The sequence below is a fragment of the Phragmites australis genome, chromosome 17 (assembly GCF_958298935.1).
Source record: "Phragmites australis chromosome 17, lpPhrAust1.1, whole genome shotgun sequence".
NCBI classification, from domain to species: Eukaryota; Viridiplantae; Streptophyta; class Magnoliopsida; order Poales; family Poaceae; genus Phragmites; species Phragmites australis.
In genome coordinates, this window is record NC_084937.1 from 5,860,851 (window position 1) to 5,874,687 (window position 13,837).

Genomic DNA, 13,837 nt, shown 5'->3' on the forward strand with positions numbered 1-13,837 from the left:
AAAAAATGCATCACAAGATAAACTATTTGAACTCAGACTAATCTGGGTAGCACTAATTTCGGGGGCCATAACTCCTAGCTCCATTATCCAAAAGAGGACTTCCATAGTTTCAAATCAAAGCTCTTGACGATACCTACAACTTTGGTATTGTCAAGATTTGCATTTAAGGCCGTTTTGAACTCCGAAACTTAATTAGAAGTTGAGGTTGTCTAAGATTCCGCGAAAATTTGCAGATTTTGTGCATGGTTTGTGTTGGGCCTTCTAGATGACTTGATTAAGGGTTTGTACTTTAGCAAGCACTAAAGACACTTTAGGTATATCTAGGGTTTAGAAAAGAAATTTTTACAGAGAAATTTGAATAGGGTTTGAATTTGAATTGAGTTTGGAGTGAATTTAAGAGAAACAAAAAATGAGGTTGAACAAGAATACGAGTAGATAAGGAATTTGAATTTGGATTTGGGTAGAATTTGAGAAAGAGAAGAGATTGACTTTAAACAAGGATTTGGATACGATTTAAATTGAACTAAAGAAGGATTAGATATGATCGAGGATTGAATAGATGATGAATTCAAAAATTTTGAATTCCAATCATTAAGATCCTTAACTTATTCACTACTGAGTTTTGTAAAAACTTTTTCAAAATCTTTTTCACTCAAAACACCAAAGAGAAAGAAAAGAAAAAGAATTCTAATGCATTTATCTAGCTCCTAACAAAACTCAGCATGTAATCAACAAGAAATAATAATCTATATTGATTGATTGATTAAAAAATAGGTTTTAAATATATTCTATTGGTGAAGCTATTCAATAATCTTAATTTTTTTTAGAAAATTAAAAAATCTGAAAATCAAGATGTTATACAATAGCTGCGAAGCAAAAATTGACTACTGTGTGTTCACAATTTGCTCACCGTAAATGGATCTTGGAGTCCAAACGAGATCACAAAAATCTGCCGAGTCCAAACCAGATCACAAAAGGACGCGCTTAATCCATTAAAAATGAAAACATTGCACCGGATCATTCAAAAGAAGATTGCTTCTGATTGTGGCATCTAAATAATAGAGATTTTTTTTTGGCTACGCTACTTTTCTCTTTTTTTTCCGTGAGGCATTCTTTTCCTGGACATAGAGCCATAAAGTCTTGCCCGTGGATCCAATCTTCGGATCGGGGATTGCTTCCGATCCCACGTGACGTTGATTACTTTCCAAGGAGAGGTGCCTTTCCATTTCCAAGACGAGGTGCTCCGATATGTTTCCACCAAGAGATGTTTTTTTTTTAATTTCTTCCCTTCCTTATTCCACAGGAGTCCCACCATAGATTGTGCCGACACGTCGAGCTCCGTTGAAGTTGTGTGCCTACCGAGCTGAGGCCAAGGTTTTGCTTACCGAAACGAGCTCCGGCGGTAATTGAAAATTCATGGTTACTGCAATAACCAGACGAAAATTTAAAAAAAATTGAATAAAATTTATTTAATGAGCGTCAGAGGTCCGAGGCCGCATTTAATGAGCGTGCGTGGCCTGACATCTCCAACTGCTCCCGCCGCGGCGTCAGTTCCTGCCATGTTTTGGCAGAGAGGTGTAGACCTATTAATTGCACGGGTCCCGTCCTGTATCATCTGGCTTGTCTTGGGATAACATCGCGAGGATCAAGGCGTTCCGTCTGCCGCCCTGCCATGGCAGAGGAACAAGACAAGGCGGGCACGCCGGGTTGCTCTGCGGCTGCCCGGTGGGCCCTCTCCACGGCGCCCGTTGCCAGGGCGTTTATGGTGACAGGTGACCGGGCGTGCGACGCATTTTTCACCCCCGGTCACTTCACCCAGAAGAAAATGATGACACCTTTCCCAGTTATGGCGTCTTGGAACTTGTGCCCCCCTCTTTCCCGTTCGGGACATGTCGCAGCCGGCGAGTACTTAAAAGGGCCGGCGGCACAGAGGAGAGGGCGAATCAAAGATATAGATCTAGAGCCAGAGGATACACAAGGAACCAACACAGGAAATAGGCAACAGACTCACACACATACGAACTCGAGCTCTCTCGGAGAAGACCAGGCACAGTCCCAGCCGAAGAACAAGGAGCCTCAGGCTCTTAGTTAGGCCAATATTCTTGTAACCAGCAACATCTTTGAGGGACTTCCTCAGGACAGTTATCGCATCCATACCGGAGTAGGGTATTACGCCCCCGTGCGGCCTGAACCTGTCTAAATTCCGGTGCATTTACTTCTTTTTGCACTAGGTCATCACCCCCACCACCGGCCGTTGCATTCATTCCATTTATTTCTCCGACGAACTTATTCAGGATCATCCCCCAGCTGAATCTCGAAAAAGGGGTCTCTCGGGATCCTTGCGACAGGAGTTAATCCTCCGACAGCTGGCGCGCCAGGTAGGGGGAACATCCCTGGATCTGTTTGTTTGTTTTCTTCCACAGAAAAAATGGCCGGAGGACACCGCCTCAAGCATTCCAGCTCCAGTTCCAGCGGGGAAATGCAGCCCCTCACACCGGAGGCCTTAGCCGCTGCTGCGTCCCAGCAGCAGCCGTGATTTGCACGCGCGACGTTCCTTTCCCAAGGGGACCAAGGCGCTGGGCCCAGTAGGGCCGCCGCCGTCGCCGTTGGTGCACCGTCCGACCCCCAGCTGGTGGTCGAAACTCCGGCCACCAAGTCCGCCTCTGGACAGCGCCGGGTGCCTCTCCGGCGTAGGCTCGCTTTCAGCGAGGCCGACGCCGTGATCGCGCTTCTTGCGGCGCACGCTCTCCTCAGGCATCCGCCTGTTCAGGCGACGCCGGAAACCCCAGAGATCCGCTGGATCCAAGAAGTCGCTGCCCTGGTCGGCACTGCTCGCCGCCAGGTGCTGGCCGAGAGTTCTCGCGCCACTACCCAGCGTGGCGCCGCCAGAACCGGCCCATCAACGGGCAACGTTCGCACAGGCCGGGGGGCCTCCAGGCGGAGCGCCACCCCCCTTGCCGCGTCCGAAGCCTAGGACCTCCGCTTGCGTCTCAACGAGCGGAGGGGCCACGAAGATGTGCGCGTCACTCTCGAGCGCCAGCGGGAGACCCGGCAGGAGGCCAAGGCTGAGGACCAGGCTTCCTCTTTGCCGGCCCACGATCGCCAGGATTCCCCGGCTCGTCGGCGTTCACCGCCAAGGAACGCCACCCGCGCCACAGGGTACGACACCGGCTGCCGTGCCTTCTCTAGTGAGCTCCGACAGGTCAAATGGCCCTCCAAGTTCCGCCCTGAGCTGCAGGAGAAGTACGACGGGTCCATCGACCCCGTTGAGTTCCTCCAAATATACACTACGGCCATCCAGACGGCCGGTGGCAGCAAAAAGGTGATGGTAAATTATTTCCATGTTGCCTTGAGGGGCTCTGCCCGTTCTTGGCTCATGAACTTACCCCAGGATCTATTAGCTCCTGGGACGACCTTTGCCACCAGTTTGTGGCTAATTTTTAGGGCACATTCACGCGCCCCGGCTTGGAGTGCGACCTCCACGCTGTCAAGCAGCAGGAGGGGGAGATGTTGCAGCCCTTTATTCAACATTTCAGCCAGGTCCGCGACGAGCGAATGCTTGAGAAGCTAGGTACGCACGAAATCGAAACCACTGCGGAACTCTTCGCACTGGCCGACAAGTGCGCCAAGGTGACAGAGGCCCAGGCTTGGCATGATCCGCGCCCCGAGCGCCCCGCCGCCGACCAACCAGGTTATTCCCGCTCCGACAGGCGGGAAAAGAAAAAGAGAAGAAAGCGCGAAGCCGCTCCTGTCGAACCGGCCCAAGGCCCCGCCCATAGGCCGGCCCAAGAGCCCGACCGCCGGCAAGAACGCTGGGCGGCCGCCGACAGACGGCCTGCGCCCATGAGAGCCCCAGCCAGGGCCCCTCCTAGGGCTCCGGCTCCCGCAAGGGCCCCGGCACCTGCAAGGGCACCAGCTCCCGCAAGAGCCCCGGCACCCGCCCGGGCTCCTGCTCCAGCGAGGGCCCCCGCTCCCGCGGGGCTCGAGCCAGGCAAATGGTGCCCCATCCACCAGACCAGATGGCATGATCTCACAGAGTGTCGTACGGTCAAAGGCCTCGTCGAGCAGCGCCAGAGGGAGCGCGATGAATCCCGCGGGGGAGGCAATGCTGAGGCCGCCCCCGGCAACGCCGAGCTCGGCTTCCAGGAACCCGAGCATACCATCGCCTTCATCGATGGAGGCACTTACACGCCTTCCTCGCGGCGTGGCATCAAGACCATGCGGCGCAAGGTATGCTCGGCAACCCCGAGCGAAGAGGCCGCCAGGCCCCTGAGGTGGTCGGACGCTCCAATCACGTTCAGTATATCCGACCACCCCTCCAGTACTGCAGGCGTGGAGCGACTACCTTTGGTAGTGTCCCCCTCCATCTGCAATGTCAAGGTCGATAGAGTGCTGATCGATGGGGGCGCAGGCCTCAACCTCCTTTCCAAGGAGGCCTTTGAGAAGCTGCAGGTGCCCTCCAGGCGCCTAAAGCCGTCGCTTCCATTCTGCAGAGTGACACCCAGGCACTCCCTGCCCCTCGAGCAGGTCGAGCTACCCGTAACCTTCGGGAGTCGGGACAACTTTCGCACGGAAAACGTCCTCTTCGACATCGTGGAGCTCCCCCTCCCCTGCAACGCCATCCTCGGGCGTCCGGCGCTCACCAAATTCATGATGGCTGCGCATTATGCGTATCTCACGGTCAAGATGCCGGGCCCAGCAGGCCCCATCTCTGTGACCGCCAATTCCGGCGGCGCCGTTTCCTGCTACGAGCAGTCATACATAGCTTTGGTCTCAGCCCAGGCCGAAGTCGAAGGCTGCCCAGGGGGCCCGGGACCCTCTTCATCCAAACCCCGACTCACCGCTGTCGGTGTATCAGGAACCGGGGGTCCCTGAGTCCCGAGACCAGGCCGGCCGTCCGCCACGTGTCACCATCCCACGAGGTCCCTCCTGCAGGATGAGGAAAATCTATGTTCCGGGAGAAGGTGCTCGGGGCCACAGCCTCTGGTCCCCGAGCACCCCAGTTCCCCGATAACCCGCAGAGTCCAAGTACCAGGAAGAAAGTGCTCGGGGAGGTGCCCGCTCGCCCCCGAGTACCATAGTCCCCCGATGGGCCGAACAGCCAAGTGATCGGGAGAGAGTGCTCGGGGCTGCACGTGGCAGCCCCCGAGCACTCGGTTCCCCGAAGGTTCTACAGAAGTGCTCGGGAGAGAGTGCTCGGGGCTGCACGTGGCAGCCCCCGAGCACTCGGTTCCCCGAAGGTTCTACAGAAGTGCTCGGGAGAGAGTGCTCGGGGCTGCACGTGGCAGCCCCCGAGCACTCGGTTCCCCGAAGGTTCTACAGAAGTGCTCGGGAGAGAGTGCTCGGGGCTGCACGTGGCAGCCCCCGAGCACTCGGTTCCCCGAAGGTTCTACACAAGTGCTCAACCCCGAGAAGTGTGTCTTCGGGGTACCCGCGGGCAAGCTCCTCGGTTTCTTGGTTTTCAGCCGAGGAATCGAGGCCAATCCAGAGAAGATCCGGGCCATCGAGCAGATGCGACCCCCGGCTCGACTCAAGGAGGTTCAGTGTCTCGCCGGCTGCATGGCGGCCCTCGGGCGCTTCATCTCCAAACTTGGGGAGCGGGGGCTCCCCCTCTTCAAGCTTATGAAGAAGACCGGTCATTTCGACTGGACACCGGAGGCCGAGCAGGCATTCCGCGATCTAAAGAGGTACCTCACCTCACCACCTGTACTGGTGGCTCCATTCGAAGGTGAGCCACTACTACTCTATGTATCGGCCACTCCTCAGGTCGTAAGCATGGTGCTGGTGGTGGAATGCGACGAGTGCACGGGGCGAGGTGCTAGGTCCCAGCTCCCGGCCGCCCCCGGGCACTCCCCCATCCTCGCGGCTCCCCCCGAGCAGGGGGTCGAGCCTGAGCACTCGGTTCCTCCCGACCAGGGAGTAGAGCCCGAGCACCCGGTCAGCCCCGACCACGCCGCCGAGCCTGGGGGCTGCGATAACCCCTCGGGTGAGGCAGCGGTCCGGGCTCGCCGGGTACAACGACCGGTGTACTTCGTCAGTGAAGTCCTTTGGGAGGCTAAAACAAGGTACCCCCAGGCTCAGAAGCTACTCTACGCCGTGCTCATCGCTTCCCGGAAGCTGCGCCACTACTTTCAAGCGCACAAGGTCTCGGTGGTTACCACATATCCACTGGGACCCATCCTCCGGAACCGAGAAGGCACCGGGCGTGTCGTCAAGTGGGCGGTGGAGCTGGCGGAATTCAACCTGCACTTTGTCAGTCTCGAGGCAATCAAAAGCCAGGCGCTCTCTGACTTCGTGGCAGAATGGACACCCGTCCCCGAGGTCGTCCCAGAAGAGATTTCTGCATATCCCGGGCACGATGCGCCCGGGTACTGGATCATGCACTTCGACGGTTCCCTCTCGCTGAAAGGCGCGGGGGCCGAAGTGGTTCTCACCTCCCCAACGGGTGAAGAACTCCGGTACATCGTGCAGCTGCAGTTCCGCGCATCCAACAACATGGAGGAATATGAAGGTCTCGTCACTGGCCTCCGAGCCGCGGTGGGCCTCGGGATTCATCGCCTCCTGGTCAAGGGAGACTCTCAGCTGGTAGTCAACCAGGTATCCAAAGAGTACCAGTGCACGGATCCTCAAATGGCAGCGTACGTGGCAGCAGTCAGGAAGCTGGAGAAACGCTTCGATGGCCTGGAGCTGCGGCACATCCCTCTTCGCGACAATGCTCTGGCCGACGACCTCTCCTGCCTGGCCTCCTCCCGTGCGCGCGTCCCTGCCGGAGTATTTGAAGAAAGACTCACACGGCCTTCCGTCCTGCCTGCCGAACAGGGTGAAGGGGAAACCTCGAATTCAATTCAGGGGACCCCGGCAGCGCCCTTAGTGGGAAGCCCTGTCAGGGTGCCGCCATCCGGCGAGTGCGCTGCACTTGCTGAATGTTCTCAAGATGCCTCGTGGATGGACGACATCCGAGGGTACTTGAAGGAAAAGTTCCTTCCCGGGGATGAGGCGCCTGCCGAAAGAGTTGCTCGGCAGTCCAAACGCTATGCCATAGTAGATGGGGATCTCTACCGGTGTAGCGCAGGCGGTATTCTCCTGAAATGCATCTCCCGGGCAGAAGGCGGTGAGCTTCTCGCTGAGATCCATGAGGGCGAGTGCGGTGGCCATGCATCGTTCCGCACGCTAATCGGGAAGGCCTTCCGGCAAGGTTTCTACTGGCCTACAGTCCTCCAGGATGCTTCCGAGCTGGTTCGGCGCTGCAGGGCGTGCCAGTTCCATGCAAAGCAGATTCACCAGCCAGCTCAGGCTCTTCACACCATCCCCCTGTCATGGCCTTTCGCGGTCTGGGGGCTGGACATTCTGGGTCCATTCCCCCGAGCAATCGGGGGCTATGAGTACCTCTACGTCACCATCGACAAATTCACCAAGTGGCCGGAGGCGGTCCCAGTCATCAAGGTGACCAAGAACACGGCGCTCCAGTTTATCCGCGGCATCACCAGTCGCTTTGGTGTCCTGAACCGGATCATCACCGACAACGGCACCCAGTTCACAAGTGCCCTGTTCGGGGACTACTGCGAAGACCTCGGCATCAAGCTCTGCTTCACCTCCATCGCTCATCCTCGGAGTAACGAGCAAGTTGAGCGCGCCAACGCGGAGATACTGAAGGGCCTCAAAACCCGGACCTATAACGTGCTCGCAAAGCACGGGAAGGGATGGGTCGACGAGCTACCTGCCGTGCTATGGGCCAATCGGACCACGCCAAGCCGCGCTACCGGGGAGACTCCATTCTTCCTCGTGTACGGCGCTGAGGCGGTCCTCCCCTCCGAGCTCACCCTAGGCTCCCCTCGGGTGCATGCCTATTCTGAAGGCGAATAGGAGCAGCAGAGGCGCGACGACGTCGACTACTTCGAGGAGCGCCGTCGGTGTGCCGCCGTCTGGGCAGCTCGTTACCAGCAAAGTCTGCGGCGCTACCATCAGCGCCATGTCCGGGCCCGGTCTCTCGAGGTGGGGGACCTAGTTCTCTGACGCGTCCAGTCATGCGAAGGAAAGAATAAGCTATCCCCTATGTGGGAAGGTCCCTTCACCGTGATCAGGGTCCCGCGAGAAGGCTCCTTCTGGCTGGCTGCAGAAGACAGGCAACCGCTCCCCAACCCATGGAACATCGAGCACCTGCGCAAGTTCTACTCGTAGATGGCCATGTTCGCGGCTCAGGTCAACCAGGCCGGGGGCTTCCCCCCTGCCCAAGTTGACCGGGGGCTACCATTAACTGGGTAAGTCACCCAACCTTGTAAAAAATTGTCAATTCAGTATGAATGTTACAATGCAACATGTGTCAATTTAGTTTTTCTGGATTCCATATGTTTAATCTGTCTGGTGAGATGCTCGATTGTGCGAGAAAAGTTCACTCTCTCTTTTTCCCCGCTGATAAAAGAATCCCGATCGGTATGCGCGTGGGCAGTTTCCGCTGACTTACGTCTGATGTGGTAGGCTATGGTGTTCGGTGTCGTGGCAGGCTCCCGGGCACTACCGAGTCCCTGGGCGCCCTGGGTAATCCTATCGCTCGAGCTGCTCGAGTAGTCCGGAGCCTAGGCCCCAGGGGCGGGCTGTCGGTGCTCGGTCTGGTCTATCATACCCGGGCGCCACCGAACCATAGGACCTCTGAGTTATACCTCTGTCTGCTCTTATCCGCCGATCTGGGTATTCGAGAGGTCTCGGGTCGAAAACGAGAGCAGTCTATAACAAGTACCGCACTAACAGAGCGCACCAAACAAGGATTTTCTCCATTCTCTCTTAAGTCACAGATCGACAATCAAAGCAAAAGCAGCTCGACCGCGAGGGCCTCGATGCCTAGGTCGCTGCTCGGCCCCAAGGGTCCTCGGGTGGTCCTACCGCTTAAGCATGAGTGGTCGAGATCACCCGGCTCTGGGCTCCTCGCGCACCCCTTGATGCTCGGGCGCCCCGGCTGAGGGAACCAAGTCCCCGGGCACCCCGAGCTCGGAGCGCACGCCCCTCCTGGATCGGTTGGCCGAAAGGCCGATAGCTGTCCGGTGAGTGGTTAAATTCAGAACGAATTTACGTTCAATAATATTTTGTTCCCGAGTCGTCCTCGGGGGCCCTCGTATTCTAATCTGCCTGGTGAGATGGTCTCCTCGCGCACAAAATCCTACCGTGTGTCCACTTTTTCCTAGAACGACAAAACGGTCCGTAGAAAGGTGTACCGTACGTGCGGTAATGTCTGATCAAAGTCTTTCATGGTGGTCGTGGTGTTCGGTCCGCTTTTAAGGGCCCCGAGCACTACCGAGTCCCTGGGCGCCTTGGGTAATCCTATCGCTCGAGCCGCTCGAGTAGTCCGGAGCCTAGGCCTAAGGGGCGGGCTGTCGGTGCTCGGTTCGGTCCGTCCTAAGCCCGGGCACCACCGAACCATGGGGACTCTTGGTCGCATTCCCGCCCGCACGTGTCTCCGGTCTGCTGACTGAGTGGTCGCAAGGTGGAAAAGTGTTCACCGGTCATGGCGTGCTCCGTGCTGGATCGATCTATCTCCCGAGCAAGGAAGTTCGTGTCTTTGTCTTTTGACTTAGCTGATGCGGACTCGTGAGGGCTCGGGGGCTGAATGCACCGAGAAGGATGGTCGGGACGACTTCGTTCTCAGGGATGGAAAGGTCGGGACCGGTCCGACTGAGTACTCCTCGGAGCACCAAGAGAAAACATCATAAACAATACTAAGTACTCGAGAATACCGGAGTTGCGAGCCCAAAGAAAAGCTTCCATTATATTTACAAAGGGAATACAATCATTTCTAAGGGATCACTCCCGTATTTACATCAAGTCAAAGAAAAATGAAAGAAGAAGAAACTACAAAAAGCCTAGTCGGAGTCGACGTCGGAGTCAGAATCGTCACGGCCACCCCCGGGGGCTAGCGGCGGCGACACTTCCCGCTTGAAGCCGGCCACCACCTTGGCAGCGGTGCTCCAAACTGCTTCTCGGGCGGCCTCTTCCTCGGCTTTGACCACTCCTTCCCGAGCTGGCTCCAGCGGGAAGTCCCGGCGGGTCAGCAGTTCCTCTCGGGCGCCCAGGTCCGCCGTCGTTATCTCGGCGTCCATCTCCTAGATCGCGACGTCCTCCTCCCAGCGTCGGAGATCCCCTTCGATGTGCTGGAGCTCCTCCGCCCAATGTTGGAGGTCGGCGCGGGTCCGGTCGACCTCGCCCTCCTGGCGAGCTAGGTCAGCCCGGAGGGCCTCTACTGCCCTCTCGCGGTTCACGACCGCCTCCTCCCGCTCCTGCGCCTGCCTCTTCCTGGCAAGGGCCTCGGCAGCCTGCTGCCGCGATGCTTCAGCCAGGCAGGCGGCGTCTTCCCGCTCCCGCGCAACTTCCGCGCGGGTGTCCTCCAAAAACTTCCGCTCCCGCGCGACCTCCGCGCGGGACTCCTCCATGGCGCGTTGTTCCTCCTCGTTGGCGGCACGCACCGCGACGAGGCGGGATTCGAAGGAGCGCCAAGCAGTCGTAAGCTGCGCTCTCTCCGTGGCCAGCATCACAAGATAAACTATTTGAACTCAGACTTATCTAGGCAGCACTAATTTTGGGGGCCATAACTCCTAGCTCCATTATCCAAAAGAGGACTTCTATAGTTTCAAATCAAAGCTCTCGACGAGACCTACAACTTTGGTATTGTCAAGATTTGCATTTGAGGCCGTTTTGAACTCCGAAACTTAATTAGAAGATGAGGCTGTCCAAGACTCCGCGAAAATTTGCAGATTTCGTGCATGGTTTGTGTTGGGCCTTCTAGATGACTTGATTAAGGGTTTGTACTTTAGCAAGCACTAACGACACTTTAGGTATATCTAGGGTTTAGAAAAGAAACTTTTACAGAGAAATTTGAATAGGGTTTGAATTTGAATTGAGTTTGGAGTGAATTTAAGAGAAACAAAAAATGAGGTTGAACAAGAATAGGAGTTGTCGGTGTATCGGGAACCAGGGGTCCCTGAGTCCCGAGACCAGGCCGGTCGTCCGCCACGTGTCACCATCCCGCGAGATCCCCCCTGCAGGATGAGGAGAATCTAAGTTCCGGGGGAAGGTGCTCGGGGCCACAGCCTCTGGTTCCTGAGCACCCCAGTTCCCCGATGACCCGCAGAGTCCAAGTACCGGGAAGAAAGTGCTCGGAAGGGTTCCCACTCACCCCCGAGTACCATAGTCCCCCGATGATATAAACAGCCAAGTGCTCGGGAGAGAGTGCTCGGGGCTGCACGTGGCAGCCCCCGAGGACTCGGTTCCTCGAAGGTCCTACCGAAGTGCTCGGGAGAGAGTGCTCGGGGCTGCACGTGGCAGCCCCCGAGGACTCGGTTCCCCGAAGGTCCTACCAAAGTGCTCGGGAGAGAGTGCTCGGGGCTGCACATGGCAGCCCCTGAGGACTCAGTTCCCCGAAGGATCTGCCGAAGTGCTCGGGAGAGAGTGCTCGGGGCTGCACGTGGCAGCCCCCGAGGTCTCGGTTCCCCGAAGGATCTACCCAAGTGCTCGGGAGAGAGTGCTCGGGGCTGCACGTGGCAGCCCCCGAGCACTTGGTTCCCCGAAGGTTCGCGCAAGATCGCCCGACGACCCAAAGGGTCCCGTCGGCGGGGTGTCAGCCAGTCAAAGGTCCAATGCCGCATTTAATAGGCACGCGCGGCCTGACATCCTGACATCCTGACATTCTCAGCTGCCAACGCCCGAGTGTCAGACCCTGCCATGCTTTGGCAGGGGGGCGTGGGTCCATTAATTGCACGGGTCCCGTTCCGTATCATCCGGGTGCCTCGGGATAACGTTGCCAAGATCGAAGCATTCCGCCTGCCACCCTGCCCTGACAGAAGAACAAGACAGGGTGGGCGCACCGGGCGCCTCTGTGGCTGCCCGGTGGGCCCTCTCAATGGCGCCGGAGGACGTCCACAGTGGCGGGTGGTCGGATGCACGCTGCATTTTTCCACCACCCCTGTCACTTCGCCAAGACGGAATGATGACGCCTTTCTCCGTGGCGCCTTGGCACTCGTGCCCCCTCTTTCCCATTCAGGATAAGTCGAGGTCGGCGCGTGTATAAAATTAAAGGATGGAGAACACATGAAGACACACGGAAAAATTCACACGCAACGAAAAAGGTTCAGACGCAAAAGATACGGGAGAAAAGCAGCACTCGAAGAACATCAAAAACAAGCTCGAGCAGAGCTAGAACACGGGAGCCTCGAGCTCTCTATAGACAGAACACCCTTGTAACCAGACACACCCTTGAAGAATTCCCTTCAAGGAAAGATATTGCACTCACACAGGAGTAGGGTGTTACACCCCCGTGCGGCGCGAACCTGTCTAAACCCCGGTGCATCTATCTCTTTTTTGCACTAGGTCGATCATCCCCCACCACTAGCCGTTGCATTTATTCCCGTTCCCATTTATTTCCCCGACGAGCTCGTTCAGGATCATCCCCCCGGTCGAATGTTTAAAAAGGGGTCTCTCGGGATCCCTGCGACAGGAGTTCATCCTCCGATAGCTGGCGCGCCAGGTAGGGGGGAATATCCCTGGATTTGTTCGTTTGCTTTTTTCCACTGGAAACGATGGCTGGTGGGCACCGTCTCCAGCGTTCCGGCTCCACTTCCAGTGACGGAGTGCTGCCCGACGCCCGGGAGAGCCCAGTCGCTGCTGCGTTCCAGCAGCAGCCGCTATCCACGTGCGCGGTTTTTCCCTCCCAAGGGGATCAAGGCGCTGGGCCCAGCAGGGCCGCCGCCGCCGCTGCTGATGCACTTTCCGACCCCCAGCAGGAGGTCGGCACCCCGGTCGCTAGGTCCGCCTCTGGACAGCGTCGGGTGCCGCCTCGGTGCAGACTCAAGTTCAGCGAGGCCGGCCCGGGGAGCGCGCTGCTTGCAGCGCATGCTCTCCTCAGGCATCCGCCCGTTCAGGCCACGCCGAATACTCCGGAAGGCCGGTGGAACCAAGATGTCGTCGCTTTGGTTGGCACTGCTCGCCGCCAGGTGCAGGCTGGGAGTCCTCGCACCACCTCTCAGCGTGGCGCCGCCAGAGCCGGCTCCTCGACGGGCAACGTCCGCACAGGCCGAGGGGCCTCCAGGCGGAGTGCCGTCCCCCTGGCCGTGTCCGAAGCCCGGGACCTTCGCTTGCGTCTTGACGAGCGGAGGGGCCACGAGGACGCCCGGGTTACTCTCGAGCGCCAGCGGGAAAACCGGCAGGAGGTCGGGGCAGAGGACCAGGCTTCCTCTTTCCCGGCCCACGATCACCGGGAATCCCCGGCTTGCCGCCACTCGCCACCAAGGACCCCCGCTCGCGCTGTGGGGTACGGCACTGGTTGCCGTGCCTTCACCGCTGAGCTCCGTCGGGTCAGGTGGCCTTCCAAGTTCCGCCCCGAGCTGCCGGAGAAGTACGACGGGTCCATCGACCCCGTCGAGTTCCTCCAGATCTACACAACGGCCGTTCAAGCGGCCGGAGGCAGCGAAAAGGTGATGGCAAATTATTTTCATGTTGCCTTGAGGGGCTCTGCCCGCTCTTGGCTTATGAACTTACCCCCAGGGTCTATTAGCTCCTGGGATGACCTTTGCCACCAGTTTGTGGCCAACTTTCAGGGCACATTCACGCGCCCCGACTTGGAGTGCGACCTCCACGCCGTCCAACAGCAGGAAGGGGAGACGCTGCGGCGCTTTATACAGCGTTTCAGCCAGGTTCGCAACACTATCCCGCGAGTGGCCCCCCATGCTGTTATTGTTGCTTTCCGGCAGGGCGTCCGCGACGAGCGAATGCTCGAAAAGCTAGGTACGCACGAGATCGACACCACTGCGGAGCTCTTCGCACTGGCCGATAAGTGCACCAAGGCTACGGAGGCCAG